The sequence below is a fragment of the Sceloporus occidentalis genome, unplaced genomic scaffold (genome assembly GCF_023333645.1).
Source record: "Sceloporus occidentalis isolate IW3139 unplaced genomic scaffold, rSceOcc1.0.p SCAF_8, whole genome shotgun sequence".
NCBI classification, from domain to species: Eukaryota; Metazoa; Chordata; class Lepidosauria; order Squamata; family Phrynosomatidae; genus Sceloporus; species Sceloporus occidentalis.
In genome coordinates, this window is record NW_028316988.1 from 45280486 (window position 1) to 45302558 (window position 22073).

Below are 22073 nucleotides of genomic sequence, written 5' to 3' on the forward strand. Positions count from 1 at the left end.
ATAATGACACAGCAAAATGGAACTTCAAAGTAAATTTATACTTTTTTGGAACATTTTCAAACCGTGTATGCTTGAATCTGTGTATAAAAAATCCGTGTATAAGAAGGGCCAACTGTATTTAAGTTCTAGCTACATATTTATATTCAAATATGTGCAGTGGATCCCAGATGCATTTTTAAAAGAAAAGGGAAAGAGAGCACTCCTTAAGAAGCATTGATTGTGACTAGAAAACCAGCAGAAGGGTGCTTTATCATTTTCCTGACAGATCCTTGCTTAGTTAATGCCCCTGTAAGAACCATTTGGCGTTTCTCATGGGGTTCAAATGCGTACGCATACACCTCCCATCCAAAAAGGACCCTTCTCCCAAAGCTGATTTTCTTTTCCTTTGAAATGGCATAACATTATTGGGCTCAGAAAGTTACCTAGATGAACCTGGATATATTTACCGTACATAAGTTGACCTCATGTATAAGTCGAGGGCGGGTTTGGGGGCCAAAATGATGGATTTTGATATGACCCATGGATAAGTCGAGGGTAAAACTTAGGGGCATGTAACAAAGGATGTGAAGGTTGGTGCAAAGGAAAATGATGCCAAAGAACGTATAAAATTCTGGCAGGCATAACTGTTTGTGCTCATCCTAAAGGCTGGATGAATGAGAGTGTAGAGAGGCTCCATGCTTCTTTTTGGTGCTCCCAGGATGGATCAAGCTCTTGCCTTTTACCACTCTATTGAGAGAAAGGGGATGGCTCCATATATATATATATATATATATATATATATATATATATATATATAACACATACATTGACTTACATAACTCATAACCTTAACTCATATATATAGTAGCACTGACCACAGTTTATATATACTAGTAGTGTTTAAAGCAAGAACCATCATGCTAATGGGTGGTTTGAAGCAGTCAGTAGCAATTTTTGTTTTCAAAATATATCGCCTTAATTTAACATGTTTCATATCACTGCAGAATTAATAGTTTGAGACCGCTTTAACTGCCATGGCTCAGTGCTATGGAATTCTAGGATTTGTAGTTTGGGGAGATATTTAGCCTTCTCTGTCAGAGAGCTCTGGTGGCATGGCTACAAATCCCAGCATTCCACAGCATGGAGCCATGAGAGTAAAAGTGCAACATCAGCCCCACTCATAGCGTCTTTCCATCTAAGCTGGTTTGCAGTACAGCATCATGCTCCAACATATGCATGAAACAGACCCTATGACAGAGCTGTGGTGGCACTGGTTGGCTTGGCTCCCATGGCATTCAATGAAAAAAAAAACATTAGTAGGTTGCAATCTGGGACAAAATTGGGAGCGCTGCTCACTCCAAACCCTGAGATCACTGGGGTTTGATTTAATCCCCAGCACAGTTGTGTCTCTTTGTGCTTTTAAAATGTATCCCCTGTGAGTGAATGATATTCATTCATTCCCATAGAAAAACCCAAAGTAGTCTCAGCATCCAGGGCTGGCCCTAACACTAGGCAAAATGAGCTAGGCACCTCAGGGAGCAGATTCTGGCGGTCATAAAGGAGCAACAAATAGTTAGTTACATAATCTGTTATTGTTGTATTTTTACTGCCAGAGATGGGCAGACAGTAGTTATGGAACATGCTCTCCTCATTGTTCGCCTAGCTTTGGGTACCATGCACCTTAATTTGGACACTCTGCATTATGGAGCACCATTTCTTAAGCAGATGTCATGCCTATATCTTTCTCTCTCTCCCAAAGAACAGATAAGAAGGAAGGTGGTTTAGATCAAGGCCAAAACATGGAAGGAAAAGGAGAAGAAAGGGATGTTCTGCCCTGTTTGAGAATGTTACCTGGCTCCATTCTTCCCATTCCTCTTCCTTCTCTGAAAAAGCAAAAGGCCCAGTGGTGATGCCTTACACTCCATTTCGCAATGTATGAAGAATGGTTATGTTTTGCCTATCATTTTTGTGTTTAAGAAATGAGCGCATTAGAGCACATTTAAAGAAATAATTGAAAATAACTTTTCTCTGCAATCATAACAAAACATGGAGCTACATGTATTTTGCCTTGGCATAATAAGCATGTCTCCCAAGTTTGTTTTCTGTGGTCTTTCAAGGGGCAATAAAGAATAAGTGGGGGATAAGGATGTCAACAGATATAGTTGAATCCCACTTTTGGAAGGTTACCTCATCTGTTCAGAGACTAGCTGATTGTCTCAAATATACCGTTGAAGTCCAAAACACCCTGCAGAAATAATCCAGTTTGAGGCCGCTTGAATTGCCCTGGCTCAGTAATGGGGGATTCTGGGAACTGTAGTGTTTGCGAGATATTGAGCCGGAGCTCTAGTGCCACAACAAACTACAATTCCCAGGATTCCCTAGCATGGAGCCAGGGCAGCTAAAGCTGTCTTGAACTGGATTATTTCTGCAGGGTGTTTTGGACTTTGAGAATCTCCCAGTGACTCCGTGGTCAAAGGGGAGTGTGCCAACCTACAGATAGCCCTCTCTCCCATCTGAACTAAGACCAGAAAAAGCAAAATGCAGGCCTATGGCTAACATCTTCAATGCCCCCCTCCTGTTTGCATGATGAAGAAGCAGCCAGTGTGACTTTGAAAGCTTGCAACATGTGATGGTGCATTTTGGTTGTCCCAATAAAGGCATCATTGCTTGGATGTTATAGCGTTCACTAGCTATATTAGGATACAGCCTTTATGCATACATAAATTAAAGCCATTGGTAAACTTTTGTTTTGAACCACAAACGACTTAGGTTGTTTTTTGGAGTTAAAAATACATAACTAAAATCAATTTTAAAAACCAGCCCCAGTTCTTGGGAAAGAATAAAGAAAAGGAGATTGCTGCTCCTCTGCTGTTAGATGTTGGCCATAGAGCAAATGCAAGGACAGGGATGAAGAAGCCAGTGCGCCTTGGAAAGCTTGCAAGGTGCAAAGATGCCTTTTGCTTGCCCCAAACGAAAGGGACGATGGCTGGGCTGGGCTGCCCACCTGGAGGGAGGCAGGCAGAGCCTGGCAGCAGGTGAAGGCAAGAGGCGGCTTCGCCCGGCCCTGGTGCGCATGCCCAGCCTCCGAGGCATGCTCATTAGAGACCCCCTCCCTTTCCCCAAAAAAGAAGCAGCAGCAGCAGCAGCTCCCAAAGCAGCGGTTTTTCAAGCGCTGCTTGCGCTCGGGAGGCAGAGCGATCAGCCGCGAGGTGCCTTGGCTTTGGCAGCAGAAGCAGCAGCATCCTCAGCATCCTCCTCCTTGGCAGGTGCCTGGGTCAGGCAAGAAGGAGGCGGAGGAAGGATGCTGGGGAGCAGCGCTGCTGTCTCCTGCCTCCTTCTCCTCGGAGATGTGGATTTATCTTCCTCCTCAGTGTAGGCAGAAGAGAGGACCTCAGCCTCAGCAGCCCCACCACCAGCAGCAGCAGCAGCAGCCACCGCCTTTGGAGAGATGGCTGGCCCCCTCAGCTGGACCTGGAGAAGAAGAGCAGGAGGCTTTGGAGGGGGCTACAGACCTTGAAACTTCCCTTCAAGGAGGAGGTCAGTCTGGGGGCTGCTTGGGGGAGGGAATGCCCTTGGCCCCAGGCCTCCCTGCTCTGGACCTCCCTGGGCTCTGGGTCTCCAAAACTGAAGCAGGAGGGACCCTCTTGGTAGCCTAGACCCCCCACAAGAAAAGGAGGAGGAGGAGGAGGAGGAGGAGGAGGTCCATGGTGCCTCCCACTGCCCTCCCTCTCCCCCCTCCAGCTTTGCAAAGGCTTCCCCCACCACAGCTCCATTGCTGGAACCCCCCCCCCCCCAAAATAAGGGGCTCCAGCAATGTCAGGGCTTTGAGAAGCATTCACCCCAAAGAGGAGGTTCAGCAATGCCTAGGCTTTGCACCTGATTGCCCACAGCTGACCTGCCCCCCTAAAAATACAAGGGGGTCCAGCAATGGTTGGCCTTTGCAAAGCCTTCCCCATGCTTCCAGGGTTTTACCCCTAAACTAAGGGGGACCAGTTTGGGGGCTTTGGAAAGGCTTCCCCCATGGTTCTATGGGTCTGCCCCCCCCCCCCCATAAAAAAAAACAGGCAAGAAGGTTCAGCATTTCTGGGCTTTGGAAATTATTCCCTATGCTTCTATGGGTCTGCCCTCCCCCCCAAAACACACACACACACACACACACACACACGGAAGTCCAGCATTTCTAGGCTTTGCACATTCTTCCCCATGCTTCCATGGGTATGACCCCACCAAAAACAAAAGGGGGTCCAGCATTCCTGGGCTTTGCAAATTCTTCCCCACAGCTACCTTGTCTCTCCCCCAAAACAAGGAGGTCCAGCAATTTTGGGGCTTTGCAAATCATTCACCCCAAAGAGGAGGTCCAGAGGAGGTCCAGCAATGTCTGGGCTTTGGAAACGAGGTGGTCCAGGGCTTTTCTGGGCATTGGCAAGTATGCCTCACAACTGCCCTCCGTCTCCCCCTAAAACACGGACGTTCGGCCATTTCAGGGCTTTGCACACTCTTCCTCAGCCTGCCCTCCATCTCACCCTAAAACAAGGGGTCCAGAATTTTCTGGGCTTTGCACATTGTTCCCTATGCAGCCCTGGGTCTCTTCTTTACCAACACACACACACAGACAAGCAATTTCAGGGCACTGCAAATTGTTCCCCCCATTGCCCCTGGTTTCCCCTCAAAACAAGGGGGTCCAGCAATGTCTGAGCTTTGGAAATCATTCCCCTCCAGGAGGAGATCCAGCAATTTTGAGACTTTGGAAATTATTCCCTTGGCTGCCTGGGTCTCCCCTTAAAATAAGGAGGTCCAGCAATCTCTAGGTACTCTTGGTCTCCACCCCCAAAACAAGGAGGTCCAGCAGTGTTTCGGTTTTGCAGGTTCTTCCCTGGCTGCCCTTGGTCTCCTGGCTAGTCTGGCACATTGGGTGCCGGTGGTGGAGGAGCCCGGCTGGCAGGCAAAAACCAGGAAGGCTGGTTGAACACAGAGTGGCGTTTGCTTCAGAAAGGCTCCAGCTTGCATCTCTTAAAGCACCACAAAGGAGGGAGAGAAAGGCTTGCCACCTTGGTTGTAAGCATCATGCTCTGTGTATGTCTGTGTGTCACACTCAGGTACAGGCACACAAGCCATGTGGCGCTCTGTTGTTGGACAGAGCCGCAGCGTCTTCAACGTCCTGAGGAACTGGGTTGTGTGTGCAGGAAATGGTTGGGAAGTTGTCTATCGGGTTGTGGATGTGACATTGCCGGGAACTGAGGAAAGGTTGTGTTGGGGGTGCTCTGCCGTGTGGGCCAAGTCAAGGTGTAGAAGAGGAAGAGAGCATGCAGTGTGCCTCATGTTGATATGCGCAAGTAAGAGATTTGCATGCCCTTCAATGTACAGCATGTGCCAGCTTTTTAGACACAACGGTGAGGAAGCATCTTGGGCTCACACAGGCTCCTTTGCTGCTTCTGCCTTATCTGTACTGTCATGTCTTGTACTTTGGACTGTTCGTTTCGATGTGCCGTGTTTTATTACGATGATAAATAGTTTTATATATTCATTTATTATAGTTTCAGTGCCCTGTAACCTAAATGCAGAGCCCTTAGTGGATGAGACTGATGCACTTTCATACTTTGGAAAAATACAATGTACAGCTGAGTTGCATGTCAGTGTTCAGTGTGTGTATTTGTGTGTGTGTGTTTTAGAGAGAGAGATCCAACTCTATGCACAGACACTTATGTTATATATACAGTGTGTATGTTTTAGCAACCTCTAAATATTAATTTTGCCTGTGGAAGGTCTCCTTTGTTCACGGTTGCAATATCATTTTCTTATTGTAACAAGTGGGTTAGGTGTTACCTTTTTAATCATGTTACCTGCTTTGTTGTTCTTACCCAAGATTCACTTTCTCAGGCCCAGAGAAACCTTAAGGGTGAATGTAAGAGATATTTCTGTCATCATTATAATATCTAACACTTGGATTTCTAAAGCACTTTTTGCTTTAAAAGATCAATGTTGGTTACAACAACCCTGTAAAGTAGCTCATGGGTTTTATCTCCATATTGCCAGTGGAAATGAGGAGGACAGTGGCTCCTTTCCTATTTTGTTCACATTTTGAGATGACATTTGAACTCTGGGTTTTCTGGGTCTTAAACATGCTTTGGTGCCAAGTAGTGTCAACCATGAATCAGATGCACTCAAATAAAATGCCTTACTCCTTTGTCGGAAGTGTGTCACAACACAGACGTACACCTTGGATGCTAGGAGGAAAGCGATTGTGTCTGTTTTGCCTCGAATTGTATGTCAGTGAGCTGGCAGAAAGGAGTGTGGAACTGCTTTGCTGGCAGGCAGCTAAGTGGAGGTTGTTTAAAAGCAGCATTGCTTCAAGGTGTGGTAACATATTACTCACCAAGTCCCAGGCCCTCTTAGGAATCAAGTTGAAAGAGAGGACAGCTCTATACAGTTCATCAATAGTGACCTCCTCCTTCCATTTTGGCCTTTTGTTTTCCATCCGCTGCTTTCAAGTCTTCCGGGCTTTGAAATTTTACAGCTTTCTCATTTTGCAGCCTCTCCTGTCGTTTCCACTGAACATTTGAATGTGTGCTAGAATCCGTCCATCCATCAAGCTGCGTTCTGCTCTCTTAGCAGTTTCATTCTTGAAAATCGGCTCTGGGCTCATTATTTGGGAAGGAAAGGTGATAGTTTTCATCGTCCTTATGATATTGGAGGGAGTGCCTGAACATACAGTTATGCTTTTTCCATGGAGGACAACAAACCAGCATCAATGCTGCTAGTCGGCAGCCAATGTAGTTTGTGATTTTGATTTTTAAGGCTCTCTGTCAAACTCTCTATTGCAGCCAAAGGGAGGGTTTACTTAGGATGGGAGCCTTTTCTGTTCATATGTTTATGTCTACAGTTAAAGGACGGTCAGAAACCTATCTAGAGAGCATCTGTATAAATGTAGCTTTAATTGTCAAGGTGGATTAACTGTAGTGTACAAAAAAGACCCAGCCACCGGTGTTGCATTGAAGATGCAGAAAATATGCCTGGTTTTTGTCTCTGGATGTGTTTGTCAACATAACCGTGAACCTTCATTTTGTGCTTTCACTCTTCTGGCTGTTCATGACTGAGCCAAACAAAACAGCACACCATTGATTTCACATGAGCCCCCACATCTCCAGCACTGGCAAACAGAGCAGTGTATGCATCCCGAGTGTGAAGGTACCTTAACCGAGTGACCTGTCAAATGAGAACAAATGTGCATATGTGGATAGGTATTCATCCTCTGCATTTGGCCCCATCTGCTTCTGCCACGAATTGTGCAGCCTTTTTGATATTCAGCTTTGTGTTCTAAACAATTTCATAGACAGAACATAGTCTCACTCATGTTGTAAACCTTAGTGGATTTGCTATCAGTGGGATTTTCATACAGTTTGATTGTCTGGAACTAAGATTCCAAATGTTTTGAAAGATATACAGGGTAGATACATAGATGTATTGGGTAGGTAATGGAAACGGCATCTCTGTCTCCTTATGATTATATATATATATATATATATATATATATATATATATAGTGAATTATGTTTGCAATGACATTTCCCCCAATGCTGTTGAATTATAGCAGTATAGCAGTAAACACTCTGTTCCTGCTCTTGAGAGTAGGGTCCATTCAAAACAGTGGAATTTAATTCCATTCATTACAGTGTAATTCTGTATATGTTTACTTGGAAGCAAATGTGTTTAGTGGGTCTTTGCTATCAGGAAAGAGTATTTTGACGCTCTGCTGGTTTTAAAATAGTTACTTGATCCATAGCATATTAATTCTCATTAACGTCCACATTTCACCTCTAAATATCTGCATGTGCCTTCGTCACCTGCCAAATTATGGCGATCCCATACATTTCATATGGTTTTCTTAGGCAAGGAATACTCAAGAGATGGTTTCGCCAGTTTGTTCCTCTCAAATGTAGCCCACAGCACCTGGTATATGTTGGATGTCTTCCATCCAAGTACTAACCAGGCCTGACCCTGCTTAGTATCCAAGGTGAGATGTGATTTCATGCCTTTAGGGTATTTAGGCCTTATACTCCTAAATTTGGAAATGAACACACCATTGATTTTATTGGAACGAATCTATTTGGAGTACTATCATTAACCCACACTGTAAAATAAAATGAATATTTCTTGTTTTGTTATAGTTCTAATGGAGTAGAGGATTGGTTCTGATCCATAGAAACAAAGAATCTCAACTGTGAAACAGCATTGAAATAGCCTACTCTGTTGGACTGGATCCAGATTATGAACTGTCCCCCCTTCTTTACAGAGATTTTGTTTTCCTCGGTGCCCCTTGCAACTGTCTTACAAAATGAATGACTAGTAATTAATGAAATAGAACACCTAGATGTGCAAATTATAAAATGTGTGTCTTTGGGGCTGTATTTGTGTAATGGGAATACGGTCGACTGCGAAGCTGTATTATAAAGCCGTCTCGCACATACAAAGGGGGGGGGGGGGAGTCTATTTTGAAAATGGATGTTAATTGAACAACAGTGACTGACTGTCCTTCCGAAGTGGAAAATGAGAATAACATGTTTTGGAGAGTTCATCATATATGTATTTTTCCCCTGTTGTTACCAGTAAAAGAAAGTGCATAATGAAGATTAATTTCCTTCTCGTAATGCATTTGCAATCTAGTTTCCGAGGCAGAGCTGTGGACGCATCACCCACTCAAGGCTTAATCATTCTTTTCTAAACAACTGGTCCTCTCTTTGCTTTTAAAATCCATCCTGTTTGTTGTCACATTGCTCAGATTTGGAACTTTAGCTATCCTGGTGGCACACAGCCAAATTGGATGTGACATTATTCATGTTTGGAGCTCAAGCTTGCTCAGTGTTTTGTGTGGCACTCATTAGCGGTCATGCACTGGGGATAAAACCAAAAAATCCCTAAACACCTTGCTTGGTGTGAGTTATGGTGCATTTGTCCATTGACAAAATAAGTCCATTCAGAAATGCAGTGTATTGAGGACGAGGGCTGGTGTGAAGATTAGGATTTAATGTATAAATAGTGTGCCATATTTCCTGACTACAGTGTGAGTCCCAGTGCCTCTGGGAATTTTGGCACACCTTATCAATGGGACCAACTTTCTGACAACCAGAGCATGACACTCCTGCTGTGTTGCATCATGTTGTGTTCAGATTCCCAGCAAGGATATTTGGGTAGGACAAAAGTACACCCCAGTGGCAAAAAGCAGTGGGTTTCTTGGAACATCCCCCCCCCTTTGGTCTTGGATGTTTTATTTTAATGGACCCCCCCTGAAAAAAAACACTCAAGGGGGGGGGCACTTGTTGTCCACCTCTGGTATATATGGTTCTTGTTTTCCACCCCATAATTCTCTTTTGCCCCTAATCCTGGCATCTTTAATACACACACACACACACACCCCTTTCTTCCCTAATGGATGTCAAAGTGTGTATATGGGATTTCTGGCAGTTTTCCATTCAGGGCCTAAGTGTCTCCAAACCCAAGATGGCTGCCTTGTGCACTTTCAGATATGACCTTAGGAAATAAGCTAGTTTGACCTGCTCTCTGAAAAAAGATTTCCACTAGTGCCTCTGACACTTCAATTTTGTCTTTTCCAGTCTGGTGCTCTCCAGATATTTTGTACTATAACACCCATCACCCATCTGTTGACTATGTTGGATGGGGCAAATAGGTGTGGAAGTTTAAAACACGTGGTTTGGGGAATGTTCTTCAAACTGCCATGCAAGTTGTCAGATGTGGGCTAGATTTATCTCAGTTGATGGGAATGTTGGGAATGAATGGTGCATTCAGCTCCTCTCCTGGACAAATGGTGAAAATGACTGTTCCAGTACTAAGCTTATTTTATTGTTCTTTTGTGTTACTACTTCATCATCTTACCCTATCTGTTGACTTTTTTGTGGGGTGGAGATGACTTTGTCATTACACCATGTGTCCTACTTCAAAGTTCTCTATCAGAAGGCAGTCCTCGGTTTGAAGGCATCCTTTGTTTGAACGGTTGATGCATCCATCTCTAGTAAAAGGAAGGGAGAATAGGGTCTTGATGTTGTCCATGAAGAGATGGCAACACATGAACAGCAAAGGAAGCAGGCTCACAGGCCACTAGGACATAGTCTTCCCTGTCATGATGAAATATATCCCCCCCCTGTTTTGTCATTACGTCTGAATTTATATCTGTACACATAAGTGGTCAGGTGAAGATTTTAGGTAGATATGTGATCTTTACCTCTACTTATGGTCATATCTAAGTCCTTCCTCCTGGCTCAAGTTGAAATATTAAGGAAGACTGTCACCAAGTGGCACATTGGATGTTGCTCATCTCTGTTGATGAGCAACAGTGAGCCTTCATTATCTCATACACTTGTCCCTCTATATTCGCTAGGGTTAGGGGCATAAGACCCTCATGAATATGGAAAAACCGCAAATAACAAAAGCACCATGTTTTTACCTGAGAGGACTCCTCTCTAGAAATCTCTAGGCCCTCCAGTGCAACTCTGTGGTCAACGTCCGACAGACACTGACCATAGAAATTGCACTGGAGGAGCCTAGTAGAGTATTCTCTTCTACGAATCTCTAACTCTTTCAGTGCAACGTTTAGTTAAAGTTGACCATAGAGTTGCACTGGAGAACCTAGATATTGCTAGAGAGAACATACCTGTGAATAATCAAATCCTATATATATATATATATATATAGAGAGAGAGAGAGAGAGACAGTCAGACAAACTTGATATTATGTGGACAATCCATCAAAGAGGAGATTAGTATGCAAAGGGATCTTCTAGCCTGTCCGGGAAAGCAGCCAAAGGGCTGATAAGGCAGCTAGTTCTCAAACAAACAAACCCCCTCCCAGCACAGCAAAGTCAGTGTAAGCTACACAGTCCTGGAGATTCACAGTAGTTCTACCAAAAGGGATTACCAAGAGAATTGTCAGACGGTCCGAGGTTCAGGGCAACAGATAGGCAGGTCGATAAAGCAGTCCAAGGTCAAGGTTTCCAGGTAGTCAAGACAAGAAGCCAAAGGAGCCAGAGACAGAGTCTTTCCTCTAAAAGAGTCAGATATCCACTGGCAAAGAACCACACATGCTCCAGGTGCTTAAGAAGGCAAGGAGCCGGCCTTCAGCTGTGTCTGATTACGAAGACGCTTCTGATAAAGCCTCCGAGATCTTCGAAGGCCCTCTCTTTCTGCTCGACGCTCATTGAAGGTAGGCACACTGCCCAGATCCTCCTCCATGTCCACAGCCTCGGCACCAGGCAAACTTGGCTGCTGAACCTCTGGAGGGGCCATAGACTCTGCTCCAGCAGAACTAGGGCCAGCCTCTGGCTCCTCCATTACAGGTTCAAGCCCCAGGGGCTCTGGCTCCTCCATTACAAGTTCAGGTCCCAGGGGCTCTAGCTCATCCTCTGAGTCCTCCAAGCCATCCTCCAGGCTGGGCATGACATAGCCCCTTTGAGAAGAACTGAAGGAGACAAGTTGGTATCATGAGCTTTGGTAGACTTGAGCCTACATCCTCAGAAGCGTGGGGTAGAGTCCAGGGACAAACTTATATTGCACTCTGTGTGAGAAAATGTCCCTAGGAAAGCAAACCTTTGTGGGTGTGGAGATGAGATGACAAGTCAGTTTTAACTATGGTCATTGGAGGACAACGCAGGAGGAAGGATGTTGCACACAACCAAGAGGAGTTGGCCCTTGATAAAGAAGAACCCGAAGTAGTGTGTGAGAGTGTGAGCAGACACTGCATTAGACAGCATGCACTCAGTCAATGGATGTTCAAAAGAAAACCTATTGCTGTCAATTAATATTAATAAATTAATAAATGATGCCTGTTGTTGGGCAATAATTGTTTTCAGCACAAGATATAAACAACACATTAAACTCCCCCCCATTGGTGATTCTCTTGTTTAAATTTAGTTAGACTGTGCCTAATGCAGACTACAACAGACTGTATCTATTACAGATGTTTTATATGTAAAGATTAAAAAACCTAATTAACACCAAACTAACATTTAAATAGGAGGTCAATATATATCACCACAATGATATATTTCTAACTAGGACATATTTCTCATGAATGAAACACATTCAGTGCTATAAGAGAGATCATGCAATGCTGAATGATTGTGTATGCTTGCTCTCTCCATCCATGCAAATAGTGAATTAGAAAATGTCAATCTTTTAAATACGTCTTTGCAAACAGTACACACACCGCACAGTTGTTTGTCTATATATTTTCATGAAATATCACTTGAATAATACATTTGTGAAACAACTAACCTTACCTCACTGAAGTCTTGGAAGGAGGAAAGGAATGTGGGAGTGGGGAAAGACAATGGGAATATATGGTGACTGTGGCCATAAAGTTAATCCTTAGATTTTGGATGCACATTTATTTCCTCATACAACTCCTACACAAAATGGAAGAAGATCATATCGAGTTTACAGTGCCCCTTGGCATGCATTGGAGGAATAGTCCTCCCATTAGGCAGTGTGAGGCAACTGCTCCAGGTGTTGGGGAGCAGCAGAGCAAACCCCTACTTTCATCCAAGACTCCCACTTGTCATTCACTTTCTAACCTTCCCAGATGCCTTTGGGTATGATGGGAGACTTTGTCTTGTTATCAGCATTGAAGGAAACGTCAATTGATAGTCCAATTGGCTCTTGTACATCCAACTGAAAAAATGTCTGATATGTCCTTTGTCCCAGATTGCAAAACATCTTGGCCTACATCAGCACTGCAGAAATAATCCAGGCTGGACACTCTGGAATTGGTGTGGCTCCTGGTTAAAGACTTCTTCTTGAACAACAAAACTCCACAACTCCATGCTTTAATAATGCTAAAGCTTGCAAATGGGACCTGGAGCAAAGCGATTCAGGGGAATGGTGACCTTTGTGGTTGAACCACACTATCTTTCATTCTGTTGTTCTCTCTCTGTGCATTTTCCATCTTTCACCACACTCTCAGGATGCTCTGGTCACTAAATGTGCTTTCATTGAGCTGTTTTGCACCCCAATTCTTCATAGTATTCTCCCCTTAAGATTTGTATTTGTACTTCTGCCAACCTTGGGATTCCTTCAAGACTGTTGAAGACCACTGTTGTTCATGGCTGGTGCCATTTGATCTCCACAAAGATAGGTGTTAAGAGTGTGTATGGAGAACCGTGTTACCATGTATGATGACTGCATACCTTCAAGCTTGTTGAAGACCACCGTTGTTCATGGTTGGTGCCATTTGAGCTCCACAAAGGTTTGTGTTAAGAGTATGTATGGAGAACTGTGTTGCTATGTGTAATGACTGCATTCCTTCAAGCCTGTTGAAGACCAATGTTGTTCATGGCTGGTGCCATTTGAGCTACCCAAAGGTCTGTGTTAAGAGTATGTAAGGAGAACTGTGCTGCTATGTATGAACACTGCATTCAAACTTCCATTTCCTTCTTTGGCCCACGGGAAGCAAATGCATCTTCTGTTGCACTGGCAGAAACTTTCAGTGACTCTTAGAACCGGGTTTCAGACTTGCAGAAGGAGAGAAGGAGCAAGCCTTCTTCCTTTATGTCTCCCCCTGTTTTCACGCTCCTTGTTTCCATGTTAACAGTGAAGGGAGTGTAGCAAACCAAACAGAAATTTTTGAAACAAGGGTGACTTAAAATTTTTTTTCTTTTACCCTATTTCCTTCTTGCCAGGCCCTTGTTTCCATGGGAACTAGTTCAGAAAGGCAGCGGGTAGTCAGTGGTTGAGTGAGAAGTGTTACCTGTGAAACTTGGGATTCTGGAAGCCTGTTGAGTGAGATTATAAGCTTATTGAAGAGTATAGTCTTTGAGATAAAAATGGACTTTTGGAGGCAGAGACCTCTTGTCATGGAGCCTATGGCTTGTGTCAAGGAGCATCTGAATCCCTGGCAGAGAAGTATGCAAACTAAGCAAATGTATGCATTATCCTAAAACCTCTACTCTACTAGGCATCAGACTGAGCAGGGAGCCTGCCTTAAGCCCTTTGCCGGCCCTGAAAAGTTTGGCTCACATTCTGATAAATGCATGCAAAGCTCCCGAAGACACTAAACATTTTTGCTCTACTTCTCCATAACTTCAAGTAAGGAAACTTGCCTTGTCGCAAGTAAAAGCAAAGATGTAGTACGCTCTGAGGGCCCAGTAGAGTGCCTTTTCTTGCTAAGCACTGGAAATGCAAGGCATGGCATCACTGCCAGGAACATGCTACTGAGACTAAATCTCCACCAAGAAGACCTCTTTGGAGATGGATGGATGGATGGATGGATGGATGGATAGATAGATAGATAGATAGATAGATGAAAGTGTGTCTAAGTTATGTCTTTGGTTTTTATTTGTATTTGATTTAAATTTTGTAAGCTGGCTAGACTTCCAGTTTCGAGTATATAAATTAAATAACACATGAACATTAAGGAGGGCTATTTATCTATTGGAATCTCTCCCTCTTGGATTCTAGAGTATCTGTATATAAACCCAAGTGATGTATGCATATAACACCAAATCAGGGTTTAGTGCTGCGTCTGAAAATGTTTGGAATGTATTAACGTTGCGAAATAGTTTTCTAGACTACAACCCTGAGAGCCAGCATGGCGTATATTGAATATTAGACTTCCAAAATGGTGGTATAGCGGTTTGAGCATTGGACTACAGAGACCAGGTTCCAAATCCCTGTTTGGCCAGAGAAACTCACTGGGTGACATACATTGGGAAGGTCACACTCTCTCAGCCTCAGAGAAATCTTGCCAAGAAACCCTGAGATAAGTTTGGCCTAGGGTCACCATAAACCAGAAAGGACTTGAAGGCACAGAACAACAGCAAACACTGCGGAAGCTTCAATTCCTTCTGTAAGAAGAAGTGAAATGTTTTAAAACCTCACCATAGCCTTCCCAAATCCCACCATAATTTGATTTGCCCCAAATGTAATGAAAGTAAAAGAAGTGACTCTTGCCTCAGACTTTTTAAAAGTCATTTTCAATACAAGTTATTTTTTACTTAACTGACCTGTGTTTTTATGATGTCTTATATTTTTATTCCAACCGGTTTTAAATTGCTTTATTCCTTGCTGCGAGTCGCCCTGAGAACTCTTGTTATAAGAGAGCTTATAAATATTCTAGTTCGTTCTTGGTATGGGAAGCATCGCAACGCATTGATATTTTCAACTGGCATCTCCTGCAAGATGGAGCAACATTTGGCTCTAAAGAAACAAAACAAATGATCGGATCACATTTCCTTCCTGGCGCTGGCGTCTAGACTAGAATTGTCCTGCCCTCTGACTATGTCAGCCAGATGCCCAAGATGGCATCGAAGCCACTAACCACCCTGGGGCAATACCACCGACGCCTTGGAGAAGCTAGAAAGAAGTAATTTATAGTTTATCAAATATCTGATGGGTGAATCTTTGATACCATGATATATAATGTGCCAAGCATTCCCTTTTTCTCCAAATCCATCCCTCGTTTCCGTCTCGGAGCCTTCTTTCCTTCAGTCCTCCTTCCTGGTGAGAAATGCCTGATTTGCATTGGAAGCTTGTGGGCAGGGCCATGCCTATTTAATTTTTATATGGTACCTAGTGGAGAATGAGGTGCAGCAGCATAAATAATAGATGATGATGATTTTAATAATAATCTGGAGCCTGCAAGGCTGGAGCTGTCGTTCTGCTAGGCCTGCTGCGTGCCCCTCTTGCAAATGTTAAGTTGCAGGGTTTTTTCATTTGTATTGTAATGCGGAAGGAGTTTTGTGTTGGTTTTGGCAGGGAAGGAGCCTTATATCCACCTGTCGGCTGAGAGGATGCAACGATTTACAGTATTCATGAATGGATGCTAGATAAGGAAAGCAAGGCTATTCTGAATGCTTAAGTGCATTTTACTATGAATGAAGCGAGAAAATAAGAGCCAAAGGTTTTAGTCTAGGTTTCTTTTCTGGCAGTTGCCCACTGGGAAGCCCATAAGCAATGCCTGAGCACTAAAACGCCTTCCCATACCCTCCAGCATTTCACATGTATGAAACATGTATGGCTAAGTGGCATCAGGCTATGGTTAAGACAACAAATGTTATCAATGAGCAACAACACACAAGTGAAGTGTTGCTGCAGCTGTTTGCTTTTCCTCCCTTGAGATTTACAGGAAAGTGCAAGATGCCACCCCCTTTGCATCATCTTTGGCTGGAAATCAAAATACCCCTTCCTAAACTACAAACCCCAGGATTATATAGGATGTAGCCATGCAAGTTAAGGTGAAATGTTGTGTGTCTTCAAGGAGTTTCTGGTTTATTCTGAACCTTTTGTGTGGTTTTCTTGGCAACATGCATTCATTGGTGGTTTTCCATTGCCTTTCTCTGAGGATGAGAGAGTGTGACTTGCAGAAGGCCAACCAGTAGGCTTCCATGGCTTAGCAGGTATTTGAACCCTGGTCTCCTGGAGTCCTGTTAATAATAATAATAATAATTATTATTATTATTATTTGTATCCCACTTCTCCAAAAAGATCAAAGCAGCTAACAATAAAACATCCATAAAATACAATAAGCTTACAATAAATGTCTTATTGTCCTAGTACAACATTCAAACCCCGACACCACACTAGCTCTCAGTTATGTTAATTGTTAATAGGAACTGTTAATGTAGCAACAACCCCATGTGCTACCATCTCCCCAATGCCACTGTGACAGATAATGAATCTTTTCTATTAACATTCCCATCGACGTTCATCCTTAGAGACTGAACTTCTAGAAACCCAGAGGAGGGAACTGAACCCTGAAGAGTTCCAGTGCTAGCATTTTGCACTAGCATCTTCTAGAAGGGAAAAATGAGAACATTGATCGATTCAGTGGATGACTGGGTGGTTTACTCCTATTTAAAGATGGCCCATTGAAATAAATGGGCCATCTTAGTCATGACTGACCTGAGTGGCACTGATTTCAATGAGTCTGCTTTAAATATGACTAAATCTGGACCAGAAAACATCTTGTCCCAGCTGATAAATATGTGATATTGTTTTAGATGCTTTAGCTTTTTCAAGAACTGACCAGCCAAATTTGCCATAGAGAAAGAAAGTCGGGGTAAACACTGAGACAAGCCACACCTGGCTGACAACTTTCCATCTTCCATTCCGTGGCAGGAGAGATCCACATGATAGACAGCAACATCAAGCCTGGCTTTTGCCTTTCTTACTCTTATTTGTGGCAGCTGTTTTGCCCTAGGAATAAAAATTGCTAATGAAATTAGTTGACTGCCTTAGACTAAGTCCAGCTGCTAACTCCACCGTGAAAAGCACTATCTGTGGCTTCTTGCCAGAAAGGAAGCAAATTATGTGTGACAGCTATGGCTTGAAGTACAACTAGTACTTCAAAGTTGGAGATGTGGAGGTGAAATCTTTCTCCTTCCGTCATAACTTTGGGGTTAGACGATGGGTAGGAGGTTCAGGAAGTGACCAAAGGAAATTGCTATCTGCAATGTGCATAACTTAATTTATGGAATGTATGAGATTTGGGTGTGGCCACTAGCCCAGATGGTTTTCAACAGATATGATGAATATGGGGGGCACAACCAATGGTACCCCTCCCAAGTACGTTCCCCTTGAGCATGTGCTTCTATATTTTATTTTATTCCCTCCTTTCTTCTGATATTCAGTGGCTCTTTCCCATCCATGGGGGTTCGGTTCTGCCTCCCACAGAGATAGCAAAAAGATTGACAGTCATGCCCCATCTTATTATTACTTGTTCAGATGAGGCTTGCCATTGCCTTTCCTTGAGGCTGAGAGCTATGGATTGCCCAAAGTCACCCAGTGAGTTTCATGGCTGAGCTGGGAATTGAACCCTGGTCTCCAGAGTCGTAGTCCAACGCTCAAACCACTGCGCCACATGGTCCTTCAAATAACCCGGACCTTAGCTACGTCTGCCTCTTCTGGTACTTTGCCATCACTTTCTGTACATGCTGAGGATTCTTTCTGCCACTCACTGCTTTACTCAGGAGTAAAGGGCTCCCATCTGATCTTAGAAGCCAAATAGGATCAGACCTTTTAACATTTTGATGGGGAAGATCACTCCAAGGAATACCAGGTGCTGTAGACTATTTGTCAGATGAAACCGATGGAAAACCACCTTTGAGTGTTCCTTAATGTAGAAAACCCTATGAAATCCATGGGGTTGCCATTATCATCTGACAGTAATGAGTCAAACAGACACTCCGTACTGGTCCCATTTTTTTCCTTGCCCTCCTTCATGCAAATCATATAGCGGTCATGAAACAAATAGTCTAAACAATTTTAGAACACCAGATTTCAGAGGATGTGATTTTCTGTGACAGCTGTCATCTTATTAATCAATCAGTGAAACCTGATATAAGCAGAAGTATCTCAGGAAGAGGTTGACCAATTATCTTGGCAGAAGTGAGAACCGACATGTTGACTCTCCAGACAAACTGTTTTTGTGTATTTGGGGAGGGCAGCAGACAGGACAGGACAGAACAATGCAATGGGGGCCAAATGGAGGTTGCTGTTCTGACCGTTACACGGAAGTGTAGAAAGAGTCTTGTTGGGTTCTGGACTTCTGTGACAAAGGGGTTTAGCTGATAAGACTATTGATGGCAACAAGTCAGGCATCCTTCAGGATCATAAGCACCCTCTTTGTGTAGCTGTTGCTGTGGGTCAATAAGAGGGCTTTTGTTGTTGTGTGTCTTCAAGTCATTTCCTACTTATGGTGACCTTAATTCAAACCCATCATGCGATAGGTTTGATCAGAGGCTTGCCATTGCCTTCCCCTGAGGCAGGAACATGCAACTGGGTTTCATAGCCGAGCTGGGAATTGAATCCTGGTCTCCAGAGTCATAGTCCAACACTCAAACTACTATGCCCCACTGGCTCTCATAAGAAGACTACTACCCTTCTATTCTCCTTGTGGGATACTCAGAGGCATCTGAAAAGAGTGTGGTCTTTCAGATGTTGTTCAAGTAGACTTTCCATCATCCCTTGCCATTGCCTCTGCAAGTGAGGCCTGATAGGAGTCTTCATTTGGACACCAGTGTTTCATGCATCCATGTTTCCATAAACACAAACAGTCATTATTTCCAAGTGAATGGATAACTGGAATTATAATCTATAATACAAGTACCAAAGGAGACCTAGATACTTATAGACTTGTTGACCTAATGGACATCTTCCCTAAATTTGTGTAAGATTTGCATGAACTCGAAACTATTTATTTATTTATTTATTTATTTATTTATTTATTTATAGTATTTATATCTCTTTGTTATAAAGAACTGACAGAATTTGGAGAATGAGGGAGAACAACTAGTTGAACATTGTTTATGAATAAGCTTCTGGAGAGAAGCAATGCTAAATACTGTTTTTAGGTATGTGTATTTGTGGAGTTGTCATAAGCATTTGATGTAAGAAAGCATCATTATGAATGGTTCACAATAGTGTCGTAATGCTGTAATTGTTACTATTTGATTGAAGAGGTTTTTGTTAAGTCTTCTAACTTTGGGAAAGATAAGTCGGGAAAGGTCATAATACAGGTATATAAAACCATGTATTGTGGATGAAAGTGGACATGGAGAAACCTCTAGTGTCATACAGTGCAAGTGGTATCCAGGACAGATCCTCCCTAAAAATGTACTTCTTCATAGATTGTATAGGAATTTGTTACTACAAGATGTAGACAAGTGTTGCTGAAAGGTATGCAACTTGCTTCATTATGTTTATTCATCCTTTCACTTTACAAAGAACAATTGTTTTGTACTGATTGTTAATTTTGCTGGTGACTATAAAACATAGCGATTGCTTTTTTGTTTCAGTGGGATAAGCTGTCTCTTAAGTAGCAAACAGAAGGAAGAAATTGCCCCGTAATGTCTCTCATGTTTGGCTTGTAATATTTTTATGACAGCTTCTGACTTAGCGAATTGGATTTTGGAACGACAACACACACACATAAGTTCTACTGAAGTGCTCTCAGCAATTCCTGTTGCGTTCTTCTGGAATACTGGCTGGGAGAAATCGCATTTGGTGTGTTGATGGGAGTCTCTACTGCAAAGCTGTAAAGCAGCTGAAACATTACCATAAACTGCCTGTTTAAAGGTTTTATTCCAAGCAACATAATACAGGGATTTTTTTTCTTCCTTATTGGCTATAGCTCTTTCTCTAATCAACCTGGCTGCCAAACAAGATTGCGGGATATGAGAAAAAGCCATGTTCTTGGGCATACACCTTCTTTGCTTCCTCAGCTTGGCACAATTAAGGTTGGAAAAGTTACTTTTTGGACTGCAGCTCCCAGAATCCCCATCCCATGCCATCCTTGTTGGGGATTCTGAGAGCTACAGTCTTAAATAGTAACTCCTGATGGATGTTGATTTGTTCCTCCTTACTGAGCCAAAATGAGAAAATCAGAATTGGAACCATATCTTCTGATCCGAGGTTGGAAGGCATGGGCAAACCACAGTGTGATGGTTCAAGAACTATGCCAAATGGTGGTAATTATTGAACGTAGAAATGCTGAGATGGAAGGAGGAGATGGCCTGCATGTGCCAATTTGGTCCTATTTGTCAGAGAAGACATGTGCTTTATTGATTCATCAAAAGCTGGGTCTGAAACATCTTGGTGAGTAACCAAGGCAGGTCTAATAGATGAACATAAAGTTCGGTGGTTTGACAGGGAAGTCTGTCTCTTGCAATCTTTGGCCAAGATTGGAGAAAGAAATACAAATTCTCCTTCATCTTTTCCGTTAACCCACATAGTTTTAGGCAATTCTCTCTCTGCTTCGCCTTTAGTGCGAGTATCAAGTCTTGATCTTCTTGGTTTTTTTTACTGGGTGTCTCTGTTTTCAATTCCAACTTCCTCATATCAGATTCCAATTTTCCAGCTTTATCATTAATTGATTTTATCTCTTTTTAAAAACTACATTATCCTTGTGTTTTACATTTTTTTAATTTTGTGTTTGTAACTTAATTGTTGTTCAATTGTTTTTATTAAAAAATTGTATCAATGGATATTTATTTAGCTGTGCCCTGCTTTTAGTTGATTGTGAACCACCTTGGATCTTGTACAAGAAGGAAGGTTGAATAATAAATAAAGGAATGAATGAATGAGTGAGTGAGTGAGTGAACAAGCCAAGCAAGCCTCATCAAAGAGGTTTGAGGATACATAGAAAAGAAAAATGTTCTTGAGATTATTATGAAGCTCCAAAATATGTGAATATTTTGTTGATGATGAATAGATGCGGCAGGAGCCTGATACAAAACATCTTTTTTTAAATCTTATGCAATAACATGAACTCATTGTTAGAGTCAAAATGGTAACCAAAATGGCATCATCTGGGAGGGGAGGATTTTTAGAGGCATGGGGAAATGCCAGGGGGTTGCAAAATTGCAAAACAGGTTGCAAGCAGCACCCAAGAAGGGTGATCCTAACAAAGGCCCACTATACAACCTTCACGACTCTCTTCAAATATTCATTGTGTTTATTGATATCCCACCTCTCTTCCAAATGTTCCAAGGCAGCATGCATGTTTCTCGGTGTACCTCTCATTTGTCCTTGTGACAAACCTGTGACAAAGTTGGCTGGGTTGGATGTGAGTGACTCACGGTCATATTGAGAGCATCATAGGAATATTGAATGGGATCTCCTTAGTGCTAGACTCCTAGTCCAACCCTCTAAACGTAATATAATAATACTTATATTGTGCAGATGGTCATAAGCTTACTTGGCAATTGTTTTTCTGCTAGCTCTTTGTAAGGAGAGATTTTAAGCTCTTCTTTGATAGCATATATATATGTTCGCACTGAGTTGACCTGGCACTGTCTAATGGGAAGGAACTATCTTGTGACAATAGGGTGAGAAGAGAATTTTTCTGTGGAAACAAGGATCAAGAAAGAAGGCTAATCTTCCTGTACTTGTTCACATACTCCTGACAGATGACAGAATGTGTTTTTTTTAATATAAAGTACCTTTAATGTTATGTTGTTTGAAATTGCATATAACGTTGCCTTCATTACTTCTGTCTCTTCTAGTCTTGCTCAGTCTTGGTTATTTTTCTATTGCTGCCTTGAGAAATGTGTGCTGCATTTCCTACCCTTCGCTGGTAGAACGAACGAAACC

At 42.7% G+C, this 22073-nt stretch overlaps 1 protein-coding gene across 10 annotated transcripts in view; it reads left to right on the top strand.

Annotated features, from left to right (window-relative positions):
• The first annotated feature begins 3179 nt into the window (after nt 1-3179).
• Nucleotides 3180-22073, top strand: part of LOC149308809 (teneurin-1) — a 293986-nt gene continuing 275092 nt past the window's right edge. For all 10 annotated transcript variants that reach the window (XM_089536504.1, XM_089536512.1, XM_089536509.1 and 7 more), the window contains exon 1: nt 3180-3516. The gene's annotated coding sequence lies outside the window, so the exon portion shown is untranslated. The remainder of the gene's footprint in view (nt 3517-22073) is intronic.